General features: G+C 30.0%; 1 protein-coding gene across 2 annotated transcripts in view; it reads left to right on the top strand.

Moving 5' to 3' along the window:
- The window catches only part of LOC107452510 (uncharacterized), a 120,218-nt gene that overhangs the window by 1,685 nt on the left and 90,851 nt on the right, over positions 1 to 27,682 (top strand). The window contains exon 2 of one of the 2 annotated variants that reach the window (XM_071187593.1): positions 15,156 to 15,295. The exons of the other annotated variant lie outside the window; for it this stretch is intronic. The gene's annotated coding sequence lies outside the window, so the exon portion shown is untranslated. The remainder of the gene's footprint in view (positions 1 to 15,155; positions 15,296 to 27,682) is intronic. 2 annotated transcript variants of the gene reach the window in all.

Raw genomic sequence — 27,682 nt, 5'->3', positions numbered from 1 at the left:
CATCCTCCCAAAAGTGCTGGGATTACAGGTGTGAGCCACTGCGCCTGGCATTTGCCATATATATATATATATATATATATATATATATATATATTTACCGAATGTGAAGCAAAATTTTACGAATAATGAAAATGTTTAGGGTGGTCACAGTGACCTCCCATCCCGGCGCCCTTGAATTTAGATTTTCCGTGATTCAAACTATATTTAATATATTCGAGCAATATATTAAATATAGTCTATACCATTATATACTAGCTTCAAATACTCAGGAATTTGTACTAAATAAAATTATGTAAGAATTATTTAACTAAGATATTATTTAAATGTTCAATAAAAAATTTAAAGAATAAATAAAATAAAATAAAATAAAATAAAAAACAGCTTTGAAGTGCTACAAGAAAAGTTTAGTTAATTGTAATTGGCTTCTTTATTTTATTCATATTTTATTCTTTTTATTCATTTATTTATTTATTTTAGTTTCTTCATTTATTTGTTTAGTTTAGATGTCTCCTTTCATATTTTGGAAAACTTTATTGCATAGTATATTTTTATTACAAAATTAAACACAGTTTTTTTTATTAAAATACAAATTGGACATACGGACATCTACTGCCTTCCAGACGGTTTTCCCCTAGCAAATTTTCGATTCGAATTTCAAGTTTTTGTATTCAGTCATACGATTTCCATGGAAATCATACGGCTAAAAACTAAATCCATAATGGAAATCATATGACCATGGAAATCAATGATTTCCATAGTCATGTGATTTCTATTATGTATGCACATATATACGCATATGTATGTATGCACATTTATTTTTTCTACACTGCTCAAAAAAATTAGGGGAGCCATGCGCTCCCCTAATTTTTTTGAGCAGTGTATGTATGTCTATTTATATATAAATGTATGTATAAAACTAAATAATCAGTTGATAATATAAATGATCAGTTTCTTAAAAAGAAAAGGTGCACGCCCCACTGCAGGGTTCATCTTATTCTCATTAAATATATATTTATTTCAATCGAAGATGTGCTTTTATTTAAATGTATTAAAACTTTTATTTACGATAATTTAAACCACCATAATATATTATGAATCTAAGAGTTTCAATCTAGGTACTAAAATGGCATACATTGAGGCAGGACATTTAGCGACACACAAAAAGTACTATTGTATGATACTGATACTATGTATCGAAAAAAGTTTTTATTATTTTTTATTACAATACAGCCTCATAAATTAATTCTCAAAAGCTTATCCCCCTCTGTATATCTTGTTCATAAAACCAGCCATGTCAACTCTGAAAGTAATTATTTTAATAAAATTTATTTTATTTTTATTTCTTGCCCCATTTTTATTTTTCGAAATTTTAAAAAATACATATAATTCAAATATTTCAACATTCAAAGTAAACTCTGCATAAAGTAAATTTTTAATGCAGTAGTAATTTTCAGTTTATATTATGAGAAATGTGAAGCATTCCCATATCAGATCAACAGCTATGATTGTGTCAATGTAATCAACCTTACGCAGAAGCCGCCTTTACTTCCCTGACAGGCACCCTTCTATCCGATGTTGGGTGCAAGCCGTTACTGAGGATCGAATCCTCACTGTAAAAAATTCCATATAAATTACGGTATGAAGACCGGCATTCAGGGTGCCGCTACTTTTTTCTGTAATATCTCATACACCGTAATTTTAACAGTAATATTTACAGAATTACTGTAATTAAACAAATATTAATACAAAAATTACGGTATAAAATGTTACAATTGAAATGGATTTTATGGTTTATATAAAACCGTCGTTGTACAGCCGACCCAATTTTGAGTTTACGACTACTGATATTCAACTCCGTAGCCTTGTAATTTTGAACCAATCCAGAAGACAAGAAAACTCCTGTATCAGTAACCCCAGAAGTATTGATTTGTTAGGGGAACATGGAGGACTTTGCGACTCGACAGATTTACCGTGCATCAGTCACCATTTACTACACGAGGAATCTTCGGAAGGTGGGGGTCGAGCCCACGAACTCTAGGATATGGGCCCAGTGTCTTACCAACCAGGCTATCCCGGCCCGGATTTTACGGCTGTCGCATTTAGGGTTATCAGGAATTTTTTTTTATCATTTATAGTGCAAAGTTCAGTCCTTATTGTACTTTTTGTTACTATTACTAAGTGTAATTTTGGGTAATGATTGTGAAAAACGCTACTTTAGGTGGTAAGCAATAAAAAGAAAATCCACTTTTATTAAAAACAAATATATTAATTTTAGGTTGTTTATTTTTGCTTTCGCGCCGAGTCCAAAACTTTTACCAGTCTATTGGTCAATATTTTTGTGAATATCTTATAAAGCCTTAGCTTTCACTGACTCTAAAATATTAAAATTTGCCGGCATTAAAATCAGGACAAAATGCTTGATCGATTAAAAATTTGTTCTATGCTTCTAATATTTACAATGTTTGACACAATATAAAGTATTATTTGAATCATTAAAAATGATTAATTAAAATAAGAATGAAAACGTTTCAAAAGTCCTGGAAACAATTTTATTTATTCCACAAAACTCTTAAATCCGCAGCTACTTTTAATTATTTTTCTTATGTCTTAGATCGTCTCATAAACATTGTGTAAACGCAGGGCTAAAGAGAATAGAAGGGCTGGTTCACTCCTTTGTAGAAACTCTCGCCGCGCCAATCCTCCGATTTTCTCTAGTGACGTCACTTTGGCGCAAAGTTCGCACTTTTACTTCAAGAACGGAGCGTTCGGCCTTAATAGCTCTTACTAATATTGAAACATTTCTTTTTGTGACATATTCTAAGACATTTGTTTTTTTCTATAATGACTTTCCTCAGTTTTTGCAGTGAATTTACAAGAATTTAAAACTATTATCGAAATGCCAGTTTGCGCGATTGCAACTTGCAAAAATTCTGATATAAAAACAAAAGGAAAAAGTATAATTTTTCGCGTGTTCCCTAAAGTAAATGAACAACTATGTAAAGAATGGATTCCGAAATGACACAGTTAATATAAAACAGCAATACGTTTATTCTGTCGTAAAGAACTTTTATAAAAATTCATTATCTAAATAGAAACCGCCTCGTTACTTCATAAAGAAAGGCAGGTGAAAAGAATTAAAAAATAGATAAAGTCAAAGAAAATTAAAATGTAAGTAAAAAGTATAAATAAAATATATAGTATATAGTTGAAATTCTCCTAATTTCATAACATATTTTTTAATGTAGTTATTCTAAATATTTATGATTTTTTTTAAAAATTATATTCTCTTCAATTTAAATATCTATAAATTATATCATCGTAAATTTAAATGTCTATAAACAATTGTAAAATTTCTAATGTCATTATGAACCTAAATTATTATTTTGTTTCAGTAATTAGCGTTTAAGGTTGATGTTTCCTAATGATTAAGTATGAACAAATTGCTATTAACGACATATTTTAAAATCAGGGATTCTAAATTTAACTTAACTTATCTTTATAAAAGAATATGTAGATAAAAAAAGTGTCGATATATGCCTTCATTTTTCTTAATAGTTAAAGTTAAAACTGAACTTTTTAAAATAAAGTATTTATCGTGTCATTTTCACCAACTAGCAAAACATTTTTATAAGTTTAAAATGGTATTTTTTTAATATAATAACCAAGAAAGTTTTTTTTGAACTATGTTTATGAACGGAAATAATGTGTTAATTACGTAAAGTTTGAAGGCTAATAACCAGAAAAAGTCTAACTTATTTTCACAAAGAGAAAGATGCAAAGTTATCATAATATCTTCGCTTGCGATCTCCGAGATCTGTGGACACAGTTACGTCATGAGGATGGAAATCTTAGCTTCAGCTCTAAGAGCGGAGTGAACTAGCCCTTCTATTCTCTTTAGCCCTGATGTAAACGTTTCAAAAAATTTTTGATGTCCAAACAATATTGTTAGCTATTTATTTAAGATTTAAATAATATATTGTAAAGTAAATATAAAATAATATCAAAAAGTCCAGAGCGAATTAAGATTCACCTAATAAATTCAGCTCGTTAGTCATTAAAAGAACACCAGCCTAACCATTTTGTTCAAACAATTCATTGCATGATACAATATTTGTCATTAAGAATTCATTTTTGAATAGTTTTGCATCAACTATTAGTAATTCTGAAAACAAATAAAAAATTGTAAAATCAAATTGGATTATGTCAAAGAAAAATCATAAAATAAAAAAAATTGTCATTTGCAAGATATTTTTCGGGGCGAATTTTGATATGTTTTCGCAAAATGTTTATGAAACATGAATACATGTGTTTTTAATTCTAAAACGTCTTTCACTTTCATAACTATTGCAGGAATCTTTATATATCTTTGATTATAAATACAAATAAAAGAAAACAAATAACATTTCTTTTCGAACCTTGCTTCTATACCAAGAATTTATGTTTATATGATGCGAAAAGCGATAAATACGATAGGAATTCATCCCATTATATGTTTTACTTACTTCCGGTACAAGAACAGCGGAGAATGTCCCCTCAATACAGAAAGGGAGTTAAAAAGAAAAAAAAGAAGCATGGGATGGCAATTCAATAACAGGTCAGGTTGAAAGATCGGATGGGAAGAAAGAAAAGACAAACAAAAAATAGGGGGAAAAAGAAACCGGTTTGAAGTACAAAAATCCCTCCCATCTCAGAAGTTCGGAATGAACAGTGATGAATGATGAAACAAATATATAATTGGTAATGAGAGGTTCAAATGCTTTTAGTCTTTTATTTTTAACTTATTTTCAACCTTATAGTTCTTTTTTAAAATATTATAAGATAAATTATTATGAAATATTATAAGATTAAGTTTAATATAAAGATAAACTAATATAGAGACAAATTAAAAGTTTTAGTTGATTCATTTTCATTCTAATTTTTATTTAGAACGAAAAAAAAATTCCACGTTCCAATTTCCAAAATTTTTATGAAGTATTCAACGAATTGAGTACTAATCTTTCGAAAAAGCCCAATTCTTAAATTTTTATATCTCTGTTCGGTCAAATTTTTTCAAACTTTATCAATCGAAATTATAATCTCTGAAATTTTTTCAAATATGTGGACCTTATTATTCAAAATTTCTTCTAAATTAGATAATAATAAATAATCATTAAATATTATTTGGATAAAATAGATTTTTTTTTTTAAATTCGTTTTTTCTGGAACTTTTTAACCGATTTCGTACAAATTATGTATTTTGAAATGCAAAATTACGTACTTTAAAATTATGTAAAAAACTGTATTACCTTACAACTCAAAATTTTCTAAGTATTATTTAATTAAATAATACCAAATAATTATTTACTATAATTTATGTTTACTATAATTATCTTTGATTAAATGAATTTTATAACCATGTGCAAAAATTTTTCGATTTGCTTAAAATGTTTCGATATATGGAGAAACACGCAAAATGTGAAACTAATATTAAGGGGCAAAAACTTCCGATTATTCTCCTGACTAAACTATCGGGATCTTTTTTTTCCCTTCCAAATTGCAGGTACCTTCAGTCCTTATTCGCCGAGAAAAAAGGTATGTTTAATCAGTGAAATTAATTTTTTGCTTAGTTTCCGAAGCTTAATTAATAGTTAGTTACGTTAATAGTTATTAAGCTTAATTAATACTTAGAACAAAAGTTTTCCAGCGTCTTATAAACGTATATTATATTATTGTACACTGCACAAACTGCACATAGAGATTTCGCTAGACTTGGCAGGGGCCTTTAATAATTGAAATTATTATTGATTGAAATATATATATATATATAACATTGTTGCCGAGGGGAAGGATTGAAACAGGTCTTAGACAGGGAAGGAGGGTACAAAATTTATTTATTAATTATAAGACAGAGCAGTCATGAAAGTGTACACGAAAAGTTGCGCTCCTCGGTTATATGTTAGGGAAAATCTTGCTAAGTAATATTCGTAAATGTCTTTATTTAGGGAAAAGAGGGAAATCTTAGAAATTACTATTGGTTTATGAAATAGGTTGAGTGATTCCCACGAAGATTAAAGGGAAAAATGTCCTGCTTTTAATTAAATGCATACTTGTGCCAAAATTAGATTTAAGGTCAGGATGTGGCTTTCAAAAGTGTGAGAAAGTATTTCGATTAGAATAATAAGTAAAAGAAAGGGATTTAAAAAAGATAAATTGAAGCTTTTTATGTTACATCCCCCCTCGCCGAAAATGCTTAAATTGTAATCCAAAAATTTTAAAAATTATCTACATATTTGCAGAATCTTCCCTCTGATAGAAGCACAATTAAAATGAAAATAATCAAATTTGCAATTTTAACAAGATATAAAGTAATATGACTTATAAAAATAAAAAAAATACACATTTGTACACATGTTAAAAATGATAACATAATTAAAGTGTTCGAGGAATAAAAAAAATTGTAGTAGCACTACCAGCAAACTTAAAAGTTTGATTTTAATTTTTTATAGTTTTTGTGACTTCAGTTTTTTCAGTTCCAAGTCCTTTGTTTAAAGATCACAACAAAGTTTTTTCACTATAGTATTCCTCATAATCACACACTTTAAATAAATCCTTCAATCAATGTGAAAAAAATTTATAAACATTTTTCAAAATGTGTAAGTTAAAATGTAAAACATAAAATACAAAAAACAGTTTTACAAAAAATTTAAATCTGGAATTAGACTTGAGTATTGTTTGCCTTCTTTGAAAATAAAATAAAAAATGACACAATGGTTGTTATTGCGAAGTCCAAGATTTCAATATTGTCTTTATGTCACTTTATTTATTATTTACCTTTGATATTTATCACTTTAATAGCAAAATATCCGGAAATTTTTTTTCTTCTTTTCTTTATGTCCAAAATTTGACTTCTGTAGCATTTTTTCTTTTCTTTCTTTCTCTTATTTTTCTTTCTACTTTCTTTTTATATTTATTTATACTTCTATTTTCTTTCTTGGTATTTATTGCAATCATTAACCAGGATTTCAGGAAAAATGTGTAGGGACAAATTGCTTTCATAATCAGAAAAGGTGATCAGATTTTGCATTACAACTCGTTTAACACAATCACTAATTGAAATCCAAAACAAGCTTTCAAATTTAATATGGTATTAAGGTACATCAGTTTTTAATTTTTGACTTATCTAGCTATTTTCCTTATTTTTAATCTGAAGTGCAAGTTTGGTTAATTTGCAAATTACCTTTTGTTTTTTTCATTTATACCTTTCTCTCTTTTTGGACATAATTTTTTCATTTTTTTTTTCAAAAATGTTAGTTCGGATATTTTTTTAAAGTGATTTTTGTGCAGAGATCTTAATTGGTAATTTAATTTGTCACAATCGGGTGTTAAAAAATTCTAATACTTTCATTTCTATTTTTAACGTAATTTTAAGTGTATTCGGTTACTATTACTTTACAATTTGTGTTTGGTCACTTTTTCTTTATGTTGGGATTCACTCTCAGCAATAAGAAACTTTGCTAGTTAATGGAAATTACTGAGCTAGAACTGAGCTATGAACTATTTACCAACGTTGGACTAAAGCATTAATGTCTGGTTTCACATTTCAATTAAATTCTAACAACAAGTATTTTATTCATTTTCCAAATTATTTGTATTAGTTTTAACATTTCTTGATTTAATTTCTGCCACACCGTAATTGCATTTATGTATTAAAATTGAATTTCAATAATTATTGTAGTTGCATTAAGAAGCGAAAAAAAATTTTCATCTTAACTCTACACACTATAGTAAAACAAAAATATAAATTCTACTAATCAATAAATCATGGAAACTTTAACACATAAAACAATAAATATTGAAATAATTTCTTCATCATTTTTTATGCCAATCAAAACAATCAATTCTCAGAAAATAAAAATTTTTCAAGAAAAAAAATTTTCAACAGTAAATACGATCAATGTATAGAAAGTAATTGTTTCAACTGAAATATCAAGTATGGGGAAAAAATTTAAAATCATTATCTATGATTTTTGTTTATTTACATGAGTGCTTTTTTTTTAAATCAATAAAAATTAAATAAATTGTTTTATGAGAATTTTAAAAAAAAATTACCACAAAGGATACGTGAAAAAGTTCGAATTAGTCCAAGAAGATATTTTGAAAACCGCAACATCATAGATGAAAGTGTGTTGAAGTTCCATGAACACAATTCCAAATGCAAAGACGAGAGCTGCTAGGGAAAAAATTTGTTTGTAAATTGTTGAAAAAATTTGTTGTCGTAAATTAACACCGATAGTGAAGGAGAAATTGAAGCGGATTCTTTGAGTTCTGAATAGGAGGGAGGGAATGGCGGTCATGGTAAAGGAGTGTGAGAAAAATTATTCATCGACGATAAAATCCAGAGCAGCAGTGGGAGAGGCATAACTAAGTTTTCCGTAAACACTTGTAAGGGAAAGGGATGGGATTTCAAATCGAACACTTTTTAACGTCTATCAGGAGTCCGATACAGTTTTTTTTTTTAGTCAAAGGGGGGTGAAAAATATCGAAGTTCAGCTCTCTAGTAGTATATTCATCACCTTCAGAACGTAGACATAACATGCAGCATGGACAAATGGAAAATCGATGATTGTTAAGTTCCACTGGGCGTAGGTATCATTTATATAAACAAAAAGTTTGATGACTGAAGCATTTATTTTTTGTTGAAGATACTGGATGAATTATGAATTGCCATGAGTTGAAGAAGAATTTGACTGATAAATTTTCAACTGTCCATATGAATGAAATATTCCATATTTTTGATGTACCCTCTTCCGAAGTTGATTTATTTTCAAAATTTAAGATGATTATTTTAATGAGATATTACATATCGTTGATGCACCATACCTCCTTCTCGACTGTTTAATCCTGTCGACTTATAACGACGTTGCCGAGTGGAAGGATTAAAACAGGTCTCAGGCCGTGAAGGAGGGTACAAAATTTATTTATTAATTATAAGACAGAGCAGTTATAAAAGTGTACACGAAAAGTTGCGCTCCTCGGTTACATGTTAGGGAAAATCTTGCAAAGTAAAATCCATAAATGTCTCTATTTAAGGAAAAGAGAGAAATCTTAGAAATTACTAATCGTTTATGAAAAACGACCTATATATGTGTGTGTAATAACAGGGCTACATTCCTGTTATCATTGGTTACAATTAGCTCAAATAATTCAGTCGTGAACCAATTATTCCTTCATTAGTTTTATTAACGGGTAGGCTGGTGGCCATAACATTTCACATCCACTCTCCACAAGGGAGGGGATGAACAAAACTCCGAATGGTTCCCGCACATCTTACATGGATCACATCATGCAGCAAGAGTTGCACAAAAACAATCGCTCCTGCTTTAAATACTAACAGAGAAGGAGGTGAAAAGGCTCAATTCGTACATACCTTGTAAGTCTACACATTAAGGAAAATCATTTACTGCTTCCTAACATGGAAGTGAAAGAGGGAAAGATTCGAAAAATAACTCTTTTGAAATACAAATCTAATTATAATTCAATGGTATGTTTTCAGCCTTGAGTCCCAAAATAGAATATCTCTACACCTATTCTTTACCAAACACATTTTATGAAAAGAGTTTAAATGCTTTTATTAATACAAAAGTATTTATAATTTTTGTATTACATCCCCTCCAAAAAAAATTTTGGTAAGCCAAAATGAAAAAAATTTAGAATACTTAAAAATTTTAAAATTTAGGTTGGTACGACTGTTCCTTTTCCCTACTACAAATAACATTTTTTCAATTATGTGTAAAAAAACAATTATTTACAATGACAAAAATGAAAACATGATAATGCATATTATCTGTTTAATCAACTAAACAGAAAGAAAAATGATACATATTTATATAACTATTCTACTAAAATTTTCAAAAAAAATTTTCACGCAAAAAATATACATAATTTTTATGCGAACGAACTGGACAACAAGTGTCATTTATTCTGAATTTAAGACTCTGTGTGGTTAAAAGGGGTTATTTACTTGATGAAAATCTGTATTTCCCGTTAAAATGGAGGAAAACAGAATTTCATGAAGCACAGTGATATTGAGAGATCCAGATTGGACTATACAAAAATAGTTTATAAAAAATTTTCTCACCTTGTTGAGAGAAAAGAAGTTCAACTTTCATCGCCCTCACATCCAAATGATGCTGAGGTAAACATCTCCACACGCGATTCGGATCTCTCAAAAATATAGGTTTTACTTCTTCCTTTGAAGAAAGTAAAACAAAATTTCTTTTCCTTCGGACACTATTCATGACTTAATTTCAACATTTGTGGGCTGTGATATTTCCTAAGCTTTGATACATGTACTATTTAAAAATTTTGTTTACTTAAATTATTCTTTTTATTTATTTTGTAATTAGCTTCTGAAATTTTTTGAAGAATTTTATGCGGTCCACTAAAAGGAGGTGACAACTTACTTGTATTAGGATAAGTTAATTCTTCAAACATAACTAATTTATCAGTTTTAAAATCTATATCTAAAAATCTAGCATCATAATAAATTTTGTTTCTTTCATGATATTCTTCAGTTCCTTGAACTGCTATTTTTTTTAGCTTCCTCAACAGGTGGATAGATTTCTTCCTTTAAGGGATTTTCATAGGGGAGTCTACCATGCATGAGGTATGCAGGTGGAAANTCTTCAGTTCTTTGAACTGCTATTTTTTTAGCTTCCTCAACAGGTGGATAGATTTCTTCCTTTAAGGGATTTTCATAGGGGAGTCTACCATGCATGAGGTATGCAGTTGGAAATTTTGTTACAGAATGGGGAGTTAAGTTATGAGTATTAGCTATATCTTTAAACAAAGTAGGCCAGGGAGTTTTAGTAGGTTTTTCATTAATTTTACATTTTGAACGCGTAATTATTGTTTGACCAAGGCGTTCAACCTTGCCATTACACTGCGGATGATGTGCAGTTGTCAATAATTGTTGAATTTTATTACGTTTCAAAAATTTTTTAAAATGAGAAGAAGTAAAGGCAGCGTTTCTATCACTCAACAAAGATTTAGGAATTTGATTTTGAGAAATTTGATGTAAAAAATTTGTATAAGTTTCTGAGCTAATGGATATTGATGCAAAAGCCCGAATGTATCTTGTGAGGTGGTCAATAATTAAAGTTAAATACTTTTTAGTTGAATTATAGTATTCCTAAGAACGAATAAATTAACATTCTTTCCGACAACGACAGCTATGGAAGTGACAACCGGTTCTGTTTCGAATTCACGAAGTAGTTTTTGTTTTAAAATTTTCTTTTTAACTCAGTACACATAACAATTCTCATTTCCGATTATGACTTTAAAAGATAGAATTGAAAGAACTAAAATCTACAATCTGAAAAATTTCGTATCAAATTATGGTATAAATTACCAGCACTTTGGGTGCCTTCTCCGTAAAATCCATTCTTAAAACCCATCCCACTAAAATCTACAATCTGAAAAATTTCGTATCAAATTATGGTATAAATTACCAGCACTTTGGGTGCCTTCTCCGTAAAATCCATTTTTACCGTAAAATATTGTACCGTAAATTCCACAGTAATATTTATTTAATTAGAGAGATTCAGTGATATTTATGGTATTTAATATTATAAAAATTATGGTCTATTAGATTTTTTTTCTCGTAAAAATGGATTTTACGATAAAAAGTACCGGCAACCTGAGTTCCGGTATTTTTTTTTTTTTTTTTGTAATTTGATCCTGAATTTTTTGCAGTGTATAATGGGTAGAGAAAAAAACGGACCACCCTGAATAACTTTTAATTTAATAAACGGATGTTCACGTTCTAGGACTCAATCTTAATAGTTATAGGGGGTGACCTCAAATATGTTAATTAATTCGTGCAGACGAAATAATTAGTTTAGCTCTTGCGAAATTAAGTTTCAAAGAAGTCTTGTATTTAAAATTCAATTTCTCAGGAACTATTCGACCAATTTTTCTCAAATTTCGTATTTTCCCACGTGAAATTGCATACTCTAAAATTATTCAACATTTTGAATACCTTACAATTCTAAATTATTTCGACTATTATTAAATAAGATAATATGCTCTAAAAGTTATTTTTTTTTTAAATGGAATTATCTCTGACTACAAGAATTTTATAACTGTGTGCCAAAATGCTTCAATTCACTTAAAAAGTTCTCGAGATATGACGAAATAGGCAAAAAGTAAAATTAATATTAGGGTTCAAAATTTTGGATCATTCTTCTGATCAAACTAGGGGAACCATATTTATTTTTAATTTTTATTTATTTTTTTATTTGAGCACTACACATTTAACTCAATTCAACAAAATCTAAAGACATACAGAAATAAACATTGGACGAGTTCTTAACAAGGAGGAAGTCCGAATTACTTCGAGAGTAAAATAATGTCCGACTTTTTGAAATATCCAGTTCATAGTTTCTTCACGACATCCTATTTCTTTATTTGGAGAAAGTTATATTTAACAATTGTGTGAGGGAAAACAGTACTGTACAGATAACTTCATAATAATATCTGATTAATCATTTTCAGAAACTGAAAGTCCATTTCCTTAGCACCTGATTCGACCAACCTGCCGAAATTTCGCAAATCAAATGCTAATTTCAAATAGCATATTAGCATATTTTATATGAATTTTTATTTAATAATAAGTAAATCTATACTGCTGATAATTTATGTGACAAATAAAAGTTTCTTATTAGAATATTTTACTTAATTCTACATCCTTCGTTTACGTACAAAGGAAGAAATTAATCTATTCTCTGACTTTGCGGAAATAATTTTCATTCAAAATAGGTTTTATGTTAATATTAATAATCTTAGGTAAGTAATCTTTGCGCAATGAAGCAACTAAAGATTTTTATCAAAAGTACAACCAATAAATGATAAAATTCAACTTTTTCTTTCATCACATCCTTATATAAATCTTTAAAGAGTGAACGATTTGTTTTCTGACTTGATGCTATTACAGAAAAGAAAAAAGTATGATTTTGTGTACGAAGAACAGTAATTAATTATAATATTTTTTAGCTATAAAGTATGTAATATGAAGGGTTATCTTAAAATGAAAATGTCTCCCGGTTTATCTATAGGGACCATATAGCGACTAGCCCTATAATTTAAGAGTAAATAATCCAAATCCATAAAGAAAAAGGCAAAAAATTCAGACAAAAAGCGTTTTTGTGTACTAAAAGGTAATTTACATTATCATTTGCAAGAATTAATTACTATATTTAGGGTGTCTCCACAGATTTTTCGGATCTCACTATCTAAATCTTATCTATTGCGGCCATATTTTATGACAGCGGTTAGTCACATAATTTGAGATTAAATAATCCAAATCCATCAAGCAAAAAAGTAAATTCAGACAAAGTTCGTTTTTGCGTTTTAGTTGGTAATTTAAATTATCATTTGCCAAAAATTAATTATAAGATTTCGAGTGTCTCCGTCTAGTTTTAGGATTTAACGTTTTAATTAGTCTGATTTTCACGCACTAATAAGTGTCATTCAAAGTTCAAAATACTTCTAAGATTCAACTTCAAACACGCTAATTAATTATTGCGAAGGTAAGAATATTAGACATAAAAATGTAATTTCTCTAAATAAACTCACCTTTTTTTCGAGGGATTTGGTAGTTTCCTTCAAAATAGTTTAAAATAATTTTTAAAAAATTTATACCGCACAATTTACATTTTTGGCTATTATTAAATGAAATAATAATAAATAATTATGTAAACGAGCTTATCCAAAGATTTTTTCTTTGTTATAAGATATTAATAATAACTTTTTACCAACCAAATAATATAAATATTCAGTTTAATGTTTCAGTTTAATGTTCAGTTTAATGTTATTAATGTTTCAGCCACGCTGCATTTTTCGTAATTAACAAAATAAAAAAAGAACTTTCTTTTTTTCTTTTTTACGTGAAAATGCTCAAATGAGTAAAAAATGGATAACAAAAATTAAGTATGTCATCACATTTTTAGTAGAGTTTATCAGGAAGTTTTATATTATACATGACGTGGCACATTTATAAATGAATTTATTCGTGAGTATTCTTAAAATATGTTTTTTTTTTGGGGGGGGGGGGTAGGGTTAAGATTTTCAGTTTAAATGTCCTTCTTAAAAACGAAACTCTTTTTAAACTAACCTTACAATTACATTCGATACTTTTACTCATATTTTTTCCACACTATAAAAACTTAGGTGTGTCAACATTTTTATAATTTTATTCAATTTAGAATTTCAACCGGGCAGTTAAGATTTAGAATTTTCTTAAATGAAAAGATTTAATTTACCTTAACAGAAATGAGAAGTTCTGAAAACTTCTGACTTTCTGTGTTCTGAAGAACTGTTTTTCCCCCTCATAAATTAAATATCAAATTTAAAATAAAAATAAGAAAACGATTTTGCTTCGATAGCCAGAAACTTGCAGACAAGTATAACCCGGGAAGTTCGGGTTGGAGTGATCCCGTAACATGGGTATTTGGTACTTCCTGAAGACCTAATCAACAATTCCCTACCCTGTTCGAAAAGCAACCATTTCAATTTACCAAGCATATTTACTTCACATTTGCTTTTTCTAGCAGTTGCATTTACTAAGACCCCAGGCACAGAGGAACAGTGGACTATACCCGAGTAGATTTTTAAAACAGGCGATAAAATTAACCCTTTAATAAAAGCTTTCTTCTTTTGTTTCGAGGACAAATGGTTCATTTTACCTTTGGTGAACACTTAAAAATAACAAAACTAACCCCCTTAATTGTAAATAAATAAACAAAAAGAAAAAAAAATTATAATTTAAAAATGACTCTAATAATTTTTCAATTAGTTTTGATAAAAATGTGAACAGTTTTGGATCTTTCCAGAATCTCCTTCATCTACGCACGTGACCATAAGTTCCTTTTTTACATTTTATAATTAATCTTAATTTGCAAATTAATACCCGGATAATTGTTAACATGCATTATTCTTCCAATAAATGCATTCTTCCCAATAAACTCACAACATTCACCAGTTCATACAATCGAGAAAATTTTCATGTTTATGATGTACGATAAAGTTTGTTTAAAATTAAAAGCTGAGAAAGACTATTTGTATGAATGAAATACCACGTCTTGCATAAGATTAACACCTTACAAACATCCCTACAGGTTTTCCCTTTTCCCCTATTTCTAAGACGGCGAGTATTTCCAAACGTCTTTCGCCTTCTATTGTTGAAAAGCAGGTCTAATGGTATGTTAGAGTAGGTTGCATCTGCACACGTTGGCTGAAAAATTTTGTGCACTGAAATGTAAGTCTTTTGTAGTTTTTAACGCCTACTATGTTTCGTAGTTTTGACATTTATTATATTTTGTTGTTTTATTAGAGAAAGAATGATTTATACTGTTTCAGTAACTTTTAAAGAATAATATTTACCGGAGTTATGTTCTGTTATTTGTAAACAATGCTAAAAATGTAAATAAAATCAGGGTTACATTGATTTCTCTCTAGAAAAAAGAAGCAAACGTAAATACTATCAAACGTAATGGATAATATATGCTTGATAAATGCAAGGAAGACTCTAAATTAATTTAGATATTCATTGAAAAAGACGTGTTTCAAGGAAAATAGTCATTTTATTGATCGTTGTCTAGAAAATTAGCATTTTACGCAATATTTGCAATCAGTTCCTTATTAATTTTTGAAGAATGTTGATCGAGTGCCATAAATATTTTTTAATGATAATAATCGTTAATTATAAATGCTTTTTTAAGGTAAAATGGTTAAAAAAAACAGTAAAAATTCTAATAATTTGTTAATGGTATATTATTTTCATGATCCATTGTGTAAGAATCATTCCTTGTTCTGAAATGTAAAAGTTCAAAATCTCGTAAAACCTTTATAACCATTCTAAAATACGTTTGAATATTTAAATCATTAGAATTATACAGGATTGCCCACTCCCAATAATCTAGGGTTCTGCCCCGTCCCCCAATAAAAGATTCAAATAGATCCGCCACTTCTGCCAACAACAAAAATACTCGACGCTATTCTTAATTGCCTCAGGGCCCGGTTAAAATTCTCTACTAAAAGTATATTGTTTTATACATTTTTTTTTAATTAATAGAATTTCTTTAAAATAAAATTAATAACGATATGAATCAATAGAACACTACATTTAATTTTCATCTGAAATAAGCTTTAAATAATAGTTAAAAATATAATATTTGAATATGTTTTTGAATATAAAAATGAAACAAAATATGAAAATAAGTTTTGTGTGTATGTATATTTCGCTTAAGAGGTTCTTGAAACATTTTTGTCACGAGGCCCATGAAACCAGTCTCCAGGCTTGAAAATACTTATGAAATACTTAATTATTATTTCTGAACATAATGAAAATCTATTAATTATTTTATTGATAGCATTATTATTATTTTTTTTATGTTTTGTTTTTCAGAAGGCAAATTTAACATTATGAAGAAAAATTGTCAGAACTGGCATAGTACTTTTTCTCATAACTATACATAGCACTTTTTCTCATAACTAGACGTGATGTACAATTTATTTAGGAAGTTGAGGTATTAGTTAGTAATTACGTGTCAATTGTGTTATAAATTTTTATTTAAATTGGGACTTAGTCAATTTTATTATAAACTTTGATCTAAAGGTAATTAAATAGCATTGTTCACATTATTATAACAACCTCTCTTGGAACACAACAACTAATTTTTAAAAACTATTTCCCAAGTTCAAATAAGCCACTGTTTAATAATCTCTCTCTCTCTCTCTCTCTCTCTCTCTCTCTCTCCTTTTTTTACAATATGAAATTGTGAATTTGTATTCATTGAAAGTAAAATAAAAATGTCCGAAACTTTAATAGAAAAATGCCATTGTAAGGCTGTAAATTAATAAAATATATAAAAAATTTGGGTGGAAAAATATCCCCCATTAAAAAAAAATTTTTATACAAATATCTCCCCAATATTAATACGTTTCTCGGAGTACTAATTTACTACTAAAACTACTTTCTAGTTTCTAAACTTCAAAAAAGAATATAAATCTTTTAAAAAAAAAGTGCCTTTACCCTAAAATCGCTACGGAGACTATGGAATCGATATGGACCAAGCTAAAAGGGGGAAAAAAGGTGATGGGGTGTATGAAAATTTGGCAGTCCCAAAATTTTTAACGCATTCATGCGAGCCGTGGTGGCTCAGGGGGTAGAGCGTTCACCTCCCAATGCGGTGAACCCGTTTCGAATCCCAGCAATGGCTGGTTGATACGATTTCCGCATCCGGCTCACACCGACCACAATGCTGACGTAAAATATCCCCAGTGATGAACGGATCATAGGTTAGAGTCCCCCTCCAGTCAGACTAACAGTGGGAGGTTTTCGTGATTTTCCTCTCCATGTAACGCACATGCTGGTTATTTCCATCAAAAAGTCTTCCGCGAAGGCAAATTTATCCCAATAATTGATCCAGGAGTTCCTTTGTGTTCTGGATAGGGTTCAAAATTACAAGACTACGGAGTTGAACATTGGTAGTCTCAAACAAAAATTGGGTCTGTTGTTTAACGTCGGTAATAAAATTAAATAAAATATATTCATGCGGCTCCCAAACGACAAGGTGAAATATGTTTTTATCACTTTATGTCACCTTTGTAAAAGAGATAGTGCCATTTTTGTGTTTTTAACATTAGGTCTGCCACTTATCCGGAAAAGATAAGAAACTGGTAATTAGAACATATTTTAATCTTTCCTTCAGGAAAAATGTACTCACCAAAACTGCTACTACTTATTAATAAGTAAAATATATATTAGAATTTCGCCTTTGCTTCAGTAGTTACTGTGTTGTAATAGTCACAAAAAGTTTACCTTTGCCGAAAGAAAGGAAAGGTTAAAATGCTCTTATTACCAGTTTTTAATCTTTTCCATGAGAACTCGCGCAACTAAAATTTACAGCGATGACAACTACGACAGCATGAACCTTTTTTTTTTACTATCGAAGGATTAATTTTTTAATATAATGTTTTGATAAAAACAAATATATGCTGGACATAGTTTTTACGACTATGACTAACAGATGCGCTACTTATAAAAAGAGGGAAAAACGCGCGCTAATGGCAAATTTGATAGCCGTTCTTTTATGAAAAGGCCCTATTAATTAAACGGAAAATTTTTTAAAATTATGCGGGCTGGTTATAAAACAACTAAAATGGCGGAGTCCTTGCATATGACTTTGCAGCATTTTTTTTTAAAACCGTAACCGTTTTACTGTTATAAATTTTTAAAAACCGTCTTTCTAATTTAGGATTCCTTATAATCTGAAATCATTTCAGTACAACAGTAAATTTTTAAGACAAATTTCAAAGGTATGTAATAAGTTTCGTTACAAAGCTTTTGAGCAATAGTTTTTTGATCTATGAAACCTAAAGGTTATAAACAATATCCTATTTATGTCAACGAGTCAAACAGTAAATACCAAAAATATATAGTCCATTTATTGTAAGAAGACGATTGAACAGTGACGTCACTGGGCTGAAAAATCGTCATTGGGCCGAAGCCATGACTGGAGAACTGTATAAAGCTAAGCATGGGTAGCGCAAGGAATTAAAATTCATCATAAGACTTACGGGTTACTATTTACAATTTGAAAAAGCTCGCCATCCAATATTATTACACTTGGTAGTGTTTACCACCTAACACTTTCTTTCAATTTAATATTAGCTTAATCTATTTAATTTCTGAACTCCTCAAGCATGTTATGATACTACCCAAAAAATAACAAACGGCGACAACCAAATAAGGGATAACACACAAAACATGACAAATCTTTATTTATATCCTAATATTCATTTTCTTAATTTCGTTTAAGGCGCACGACCTCACAGAATTTACTATAAAATCTTATGAATGGTTAAATTATGCGTAAATTTAAATAACGCGATAATAAAGCTTCATGGAATATCAAGCTTGTCTCGCCTCGTAGACGTATCATAAGCGGACGAATATACCGAAAGTTTTAAAAGTTTCTTCCGGTTTTTAGAATCTTGTTATCGTTTGCTTTCAGTTCCGCGTACATACAGTTTCTTATACGCGTGTCTACATAACCTCAATTTTAACTAAAAAAAACTCATACCAGGATTTGGCATTCAATCGTCTAGGACCGGACTGGATTATTCACAGTTACTAATTAATTGTTCATTTACATGCATATTCATGAAATGCGAAAAGCAGCTAAAGCGGTATAAAAGAAACTATTTTAAAAAGATTGTGAAAGAGAAAAAGAGTTGCAAATTACTTGTGTTATATAAACTTCACGAGTAAATGGTTAAAAATAATAAAACCCCTATTTTCAATTTTAGAAATCTTTTTTTTAATCAAATATTCTCTTGAGAACTCATTAATTTATTTATATCAAATATTCTTTGCTTCTATTTAAATTATTATCTACAATAAGTAAGTAGCATTATCTATCCCACCAACCTTTAAGGCTGTATGCTAATAAGCGAAAATCCATTCATTGATAAAAAATATTTCATGTTTTCTCGCTCTCCGGGCATAAAATAACTTATAGGGAAGTAGGAAGAGTTGAAATCTCTGATTCAAAATAGGACTTGGCAAAATTATTATAAAAATAATAACCTTCTTTTGTTTGTGAGTTACATCAGTCAAGAGAAGCCATGACTGTTTTCAGATTTTTTCAAGCGAATGATTAGGTATTATTTTCATGGACCGTGTGGAATGACTTTTATAAAATAAAAACGTATTACTGTAAACAATATACTGTACTTGGCTAAAAAATAAATAATAAAATATCAGACTCATTTAAATTTATATCCTATCATTTTTTAAATTTTACTACTTCACCTGTCTTCAAATTTATTATTCTGTCATGCTGGCGAGGATATATTCACTTGAAAAAAAAAAACTAAAATTGTGCAATATATATATAGTATATATATAAGCATTTTTTTTTAATAAAACTGATTTAAATTTTTTTTCTTCCAGTTTTTTTTTCCTCCGTTGTGCTAAATTTCATTGCATATTTCTTATTTTTGATTTTTTTTTTTTTTTTTTTTTTTTTTTTTTTTTTTTTTTTCCATTTTGAACAATTTGTTAATTTTCTTTTATCTCTAAATAATTCCCATTACTTCTTTTTGTATTTTCTTTTCCAATTCAACTGAGTCAACTTTTAAAATCCATTATCTCTTTCAATCAATTTTTTTTTTAATTTTCCATCATTAATTTAATATTTGTCATTTTTTTTATATTGATATTGAATACAGTGAACTACACCAACTTATTATTTTAAATTAGATTACACAAAAACGTTTTTTAGTTCTCATGCAAAATAGAACGTTGTGAAATAGTTTTTGTCTTCTGATTGGCAGTATTTATTTTATAAAATATTTAAGTACTTCCTAATAAACTCGACGAACAATTAATCTGTAATTTTTTGTCAAAACTTTAATAGAATAAGGTAAATTAATAATAACTATGATTCCTATTGAGGATGCTGGATTGCTGATGAGGAATAATCTTAACCCTTTGACGCAGATGGGACGACGGTGTCCCTTTTATATATATATATATTTAGCNAAAAAAATGAAACTGTTATCACTTAATTAATTCTTTAACCCAGATGGGTCACCAGTGATACTTTTATATATATATTTGTTCTGACGCTCTAATTACAAGCAAAAGTATATTTTGGTACTTTTTATTTATAAAAAAACAGTCTAATAGTTTCTTTAAAATTTTTTTTTTACATTTTCGGATTTATATTTGTTCTAAAATATAAAATTCAAAAAAAGTAGCTTGAATTTTTTTTTCTTTCATATTCAAACATTTATCAATAATTGATTTTATAAATAAAGGAAATTTCATTGATGAATAACTGTTTTTCTTACATCTAAATAACTGCAAATCAGTACAAAAGGACTAAGTGAAGCCGTTTCCTCGCCCCTTAATTACTTAGAAAGTTATCTGAAAATTAGCTAAGTGTTTCAATTATAAAAGTAACAGTATTTTAGGTAACTTTTTCTTTATATATTACAATTTATTACTTGACTGCTGGGACTATATTTATTTTTTATTGTTCCATAACTGTCAATAACCCTTTGCAGTCTTCACTAAAAATTATTGCAGCTAAAAAAGTTACAATTTCAACTGCTTATATTGAAGGTACCAGTGGTACCATTAATTATTTTTTACATAATTTAAACAAATTATTTCAATAGAATAATTGAAGTAATAATATTTTGATAGGAGTGAACAAATGCATTGATCAACTGAGTGCACAAGTTCACGTAATCTTACATGTCACAGCGCGTCCTGCGTCACATGCAGAGCTCGAAATATTATGCTGTAACTTTTACGCTTTTTCGAAATTGATACAATAATCTTAAAAAAATAAACTATCAAAAACTGATTTTTTTTAAATTTCTGAAAGTTTCATTCTGTTGTTCTACATCAAGTTCTATTATTTCCACAATTTGGTTAACAATTCTGGATTTTGGTTTACAAGTGTAGGAAGAATTTTATTTAAGGTTAAATGCATACCATATAGTTAATTGTGCTTATATTCAGCATCTGTAACAAAACCTAGATTAATATATATTCAATTAGTTATATGGTTTATTGTAAAGTCTAAATTAAACTGCTGAAACTGGGACATTCTTTTATGAACACTATGTTTTTGACATAGAGAAGTTTAATTTTCTTTTTTATATTAAATTTATCAGAAAGTATGGATGATGATAGAAGGTGAAAAGTATTGACGCCATTGTAATAAATTTTGCTTAACGCTTTCGCGTCGCCCCGTACGTTCACGTATACTTTTGATCTGTACAATACAGTTACTAACGAAGTTAACTATTTCGGTCCCCTACTGAGTTTAAGCAGAAAATACGTAAGTGAACCTGCGGGATGCTGCATGTAAATGCTAAACCTCTCTGATATCTCTGAATATTTTAAATGAATGAAATTGAAATCTGAATATTTTAAATGAAGGAAATTGAAATCTGAATATTTTAAATGAAAATATACGAATATCCAGTAAGGTGGGTTTATCTGCTTTCTGTCTCGATCGCCTCGATTGTATAAAATTAAAACTTAAACTGTGAATTTTCAGAATATTTTCATGAGAAAATTTAAAAGGGTTGAATTAATGTTCATTAACTTATTTGTTAATTGGTTAATTACTTTATTCAAAATTCTTAAATTGGTATTTAAAAATAACGATAGTAACAATTTCCCCTTTCAAATATTCACGCAGTTTAATTTTTTTTCTATTATAACTGATCTTAAATTAAAAGTTTATGATATTATTTTGTAAGAAACTAGTATAACGTTCTCACATTTTCGAGAACCAAAGACAACATGAATACATCAGAGGATAAAAATAAAATATTTATTTTCCGGAAAAAGATACAGTAATAAAACTGAGTGACTAACTTAAAATAAATTAAAATACAAAAGTTTATAACACACTGAGTAGTTGTAGTAGATACTTTGTGATTTTACAGAGTTTATATATGCTGGGAAAAGTGCGCGATACCAAAAATATCACCCGTATCTCGCAGTCGGTTACAGCTAATTTCCGAAAGCAGAAAGAAAATCAGGATGTGCTCGATGACAGGCTGCAAGTTCAGTTTTACCTTCGATCTAGCGAAGTGGAATGGAACCCTACAGTACTCCCCTTCCAGTCTGTAAGACGTTTAGGCTTGAAATGGCAAGACAAATTTAACTTTCCTTCCCAGGGGCCCCCATCAGGGGGGAAGGTGGGCGCACGATGCGCCCACTTACATCTTGGGGGGGAATTTTTACACTAAATAAAACGAATAGTTTGGGGGGGGGATTTAGACGAGAGAATTTTTTTTTAAGTACATAAATAAAAGAAGCAACTGGCAATGCAAGCAAAGTAGCACTATTTCGAACAAGCTAACATGGAAGGGGGAAGTTAGCAAATTTTTTTTTTTGGGGGGGATGAATGTGCCCAAGAGCTTTGGGGGGATGGGGGCCACTGTTCCTTCCAGATCTAGTAATTACTTCTGGCTTTACCATGAGAGACTGATTGGTAGAGTCTGCAACTTCATCAGATAGAAAATAGGCTGGTTTTAATCTGTCGATAGAAACACTGGATTTCTGTCCTTCAAGATCTAAAGCAAAAAATTTGTTAGTTCGTGAAATTATTTTAAATGGGCCTTTATAGGGCTGTTTCAAAGGACGTCGGACACTGTCTATTCTGACAAAAACGTGGCTACAAGTCTGCAGATCTTTACTGATGAAGATTGGACGAGTGACACCACGAGTATTCAGAGGAACAGGGCGTAAATCTCTCATTTTTTCACGAAGTTTCTGTAAAAAATCAGAATGAGATGTTACAGTTTTAGGAAAAGAGTTGCAAAAAATTTACCTGGAAGGCGTTTCGAACAACCATACACCATTTCAACTGGTGTACAATCAATATCTTGCTTTAAACTCGAGCGAATGCCCAACAAAACTGTTGGTAAAATTTCCATCCAGCGCTCAGTTAGGTGGTATTTAATTGCATTTTTCAGGCTTCTATGAAACCTTTCAATATCTCCATTACACTTTGGATTGTAAGCTACCGTCTTGGTTTTCTGTGTTCCCAAAAACTTAGTCAAGGAAGAAAAAAGTTCAGATTCGAACTGCTGTCTGATTCTGCATTGGAAATGCCTCAGGCCACCTAGAAAAACGGTCAATACATATAAGTATGCACCTGTAATCTCTTGACGGTGGTAGAGGACCCACGATGTCTATATAAACATGCGAATATCGGGCACTAGGAAGTCCATGTTCTCCTAGAAGGGATTTCGTGTGACGTCCAACTTTAGATTTTTGGCATGAGAGACAAGTCTTGCACCAAAGCTTTATGTCTTTGGCCATGGATTTCCATACGAATCTCTTCCTGATGAGGTCTAAAGTTACTCTTTCTCCGGGATGAGATAAGCCATGCACAGTCTGAAAAATACTCCAACGAAAGTCTTTAGGAATGTATGGTCTTATATCACCAGTAGAAACATCACAAAAAATTGTTTTTGAATTTGGGAGATTCATAAGTTTTAGTTCGAGACCGGAATTAGACTCAAGTAAAGAGTGAAGTTCCGTGTCATTAACCTGTGCCTCCGCAATCTCTTCAAAATTAATATCACTTGAATTATTAAAACTAAGGGTAGAAATTCTCGAAAAAGTGTCAGCGACAATATTTTGATCATCGGGAATATGACTTAAATCTGTAGTGTACTGACTAATAAACTCCAAATGTCACATTTGTCTTGGAGAGCATTTCTCACTTTTTTGTAGAAAGGTGTAAATGAGAGGCTTGTGATCAGTATACACTAGAAAATTTTGACCTTCAAGCATGTGCCAAAAATGTTTGATTGCTGAATAAATTGCAAGCAATTCCCTAACATAAGTGCTGTATTTTTGCTCTGCAGCATTAAGTTTGCGAGAATAAAAACTCAAAGGCTGTAATTCATTGTTTACTTTTTGTTGCAAAACTGCACCAATAGCAAAATCTGAAGAATCTACAGCAAGAGTTACATTTGCATTTGGTAAGGGATGTGCGAACAAAACAGCATTTGCAATCGCATCTTTAACTGCCTCAAAATCGGAAATTTCCCTATCAGTCCAAACTAGAGGTGTTTTATCTTTTTTAGCTTTACCCTTAGTTAAATCGTGTAAACAAGATTGGATTTTAGCTGCATTTTAAAAAAATCTGTGATAGAAATTTACCATGGCTAAAAATCTGCTTAATTGTTCTACAAATTTAGGTAAAGGAAAATCTCTTAAAGCTTTTACTTTTTCAGGTATAGACCGAATATCATTCCTTGAAACTAAATATCCCAAAAAAGTAACTTCATTAACACCAAAAACGCATTTTTCTAAGTTAATTATTAAATTGAAATCGTTTAAACGTTTAAGAACTTTATCTAAATCAGATTTATGCTTTTCTTCGGTTTCAGAGAAAATTAAAATATCATCCAAATATGCAATACAGCAATCTATGTCTCTTAAAACATTATCAATAAAACGTTGTGCAGCATTTCTTAAACCGAAAGGCATAAATATATATTCAAGAAGTTTAATTGGTGTGATAACTGCTATTTTAGGTACATCGGAAGTTTCAACTCTTATTTGGTTATATGCTTTTACTAAATCTAATTTAGAGAATACAGTTTTGCCATTTAAATTACGCGAAAAATCCTGGATATGAGGTATCAGATATCTATCAGGAATAGTTTTGGTATTTAAGCGACGAAAATCACCGCATATTCGAAATTTCCCATTTTTCTTTGGAACTAAATGTATCAGGCTTGCACACGGGCTTTTAGATGGACAGACAATACTTTGCTTTATTAAATCGGCAAATTCTTTACGAACAATTTTTAATTTCTCAGGCGATAAACGTCTTGTTTTAGAAAAAACCGGAGATTCAAATGTTTCAATGCAGTGTGTCACACCATAGTCTTGGCCCGGTGAATTTTGATTGAAACTTAAAATATTCGGATATTTGACCAACAAATCATGATAACGGTTTTCTGATGAGACCAAAGTTAATCCAAATGATGGTCCAGGACATGAAATGCCCTTAGTGTTGTCAAACTGTCAAGTAATCGACGATTTTTAACATCGACCAACAGTCCGAAACATTCCGAAAAATCTGCACGAATAATAGGGTTTGACACATCTGCAATAATAAAATTAAAGTCGAACCTTCTACGCAAATCAAGAACAAGTTCTAAGCTCTTATTGCCGTAAGTTGAGATTATAGAGCCGTTTGCAGCATACAAATTTAATTCCTGAATTATGTTATTTCTAGTCAAATTTTTAGGAAAACAGCTAACTGCTACGCCGCTGTCTACGAGAAATCCGAAACCAGATATTTTATCATGTACAAAAAGGCGACTGCGAGACTGGCTAACATCTGCCGTCGCTACATCAGACGAGCGTTTAGTTTTTCGAAAATTGACATGGTTGTATGCATTTATGTGCTTTATTACCAAAACGATTATGATACCAACATAATTTACCCGTGCGTGGATTATCAGGAGTACGACTACGTGAATTTGAATGTGTGTATCGACGATTGCGACTTCTATCACGAATACGTTGTCTAGAGGATCTAGATAATCTTTCAACGTTAGCGCTAAGAATCGAAATTTTTTCACGCAATGATTGAAGAGTTAAATTATCCTGAGAATTTTTTACTTCGGATACCGATTGGAAACAAGATATTTCGCATATCTTATCGGCAATTAAAGCTATTTCATTAATTAGATCTTTACATACGGATAAAATTTGCTGCACATGAACTGGCAAACGCTGTTGCCATAAAGTACGCAATATATCGCTGTTAAGCTTTTGGCAAGAGAGATTTTGCATCTCTAACAGAAGCTGTGGCGGTCGTTTTTCACCCAACTGCAAATCTTGCAGCAGCAATTTTAACTGAGGTTTCAATAATTTTAGATTTTAAACTCTCATATGCATTTGATTGGGGAGATATACTAATTATATCTCTAATAGAAGATAGAGCCTTACTGTCCAAAGCGGAAACTTCATAATGGTATTTTGTTTCATCTGTTGCTATTCCTACTATAACAAATTGAGATTCCAACTGGTGGAACCAAAGCTCGGGCTCTGCCTCCCAAAAAATCGGTGCTTTAAAAGCAACACGAGAAAGTTCTAAATTTTTAGTGTCCTTTTCCTCAACAGACATTATAAATGTCTACAATTACACAATGCATAAAATTATTGAAGAGAGAAGGAAACATTATCTTGAAAAATGTCAATTATGCAATACAAGACACAAATAAGAATTTATCAATTATTAAATTACCAGATTAGCCCTACATTTACTTAAGTTAAAATACTTTACTTATTTAAAAAAGGCTAACAGGAGAATGACAAACCTCAATCTTCACAAAAGTCATTACAGTCGGTCTAGAAAGAAAACCAAAATCTTACTTACTTTAAAATTTGAAATATCCTGAACGTTGTTTTAGCACACTACTTTAGTAGATAAAAATTATCCAATGAAGTTTACTGGTAACCACTGTATTACATTGGGTTACTACTGTAATTCTTCGTTCCACCGTTGTAATTCACCGGGTCATCATTTTGTAAGAAACTAGTATAACGTTCTCACATTTTCGGGAACCAAAGACAACATAAATACATCAGAGGATAAAAATAAAATATTTATATTCCGAAAAAAGATACAGTCACAAAACTGAGTGACTAACTTAAAATAAATTAAAATACAAAAGTGTATAACACACTGAGTAGTAGTAGTGGACACGTAGAATGGTAGAAATTACATAAATCTCGGTGAGCTGCCTCGAAGCGGCATTTACCTATTCATCTGTAGTAATAAATCGATGATGAGAAGTAGTGAGGAGGAATGGAGATGGGAGGAAGAGGGGGTGCTCAGCACTAAAAAATCGAGGGGGGTTCGTGTGACATGGACAATCAAGAAATGTTGAGTGGCATGGGGTATAATTAAATGACAATATAATCATAAACAATATAAAATAAAATAATCATGAAGATTATGATGATCGATATTATTAAGGAAGGTCTGGGTTAAATATAATATATATATATATATATAGATATATATATAGAATTAGATATAGATATAGATATATATATATATAGATATATATA

This window comes from Parasteatoda tepidariorum, chromosome X1, assembly GCF_043381705.1.
Source record: "Parasteatoda tepidariorum isolate YZ-2023 chromosome X1, CAS_Ptep_4.0, whole genome shotgun sequence".
Taxonomy (NCBI): domain Eukaryota; kingdom Metazoa; phylum Arthropoda; class Arachnida; order Araneae; family Theridiidae; genus Parasteatoda; species Parasteatoda tepidariorum.
Note: the sequence above shows the minus strand (reverse complement) of the source record. Positions and strands in the feature narration are given on the sequence as shown.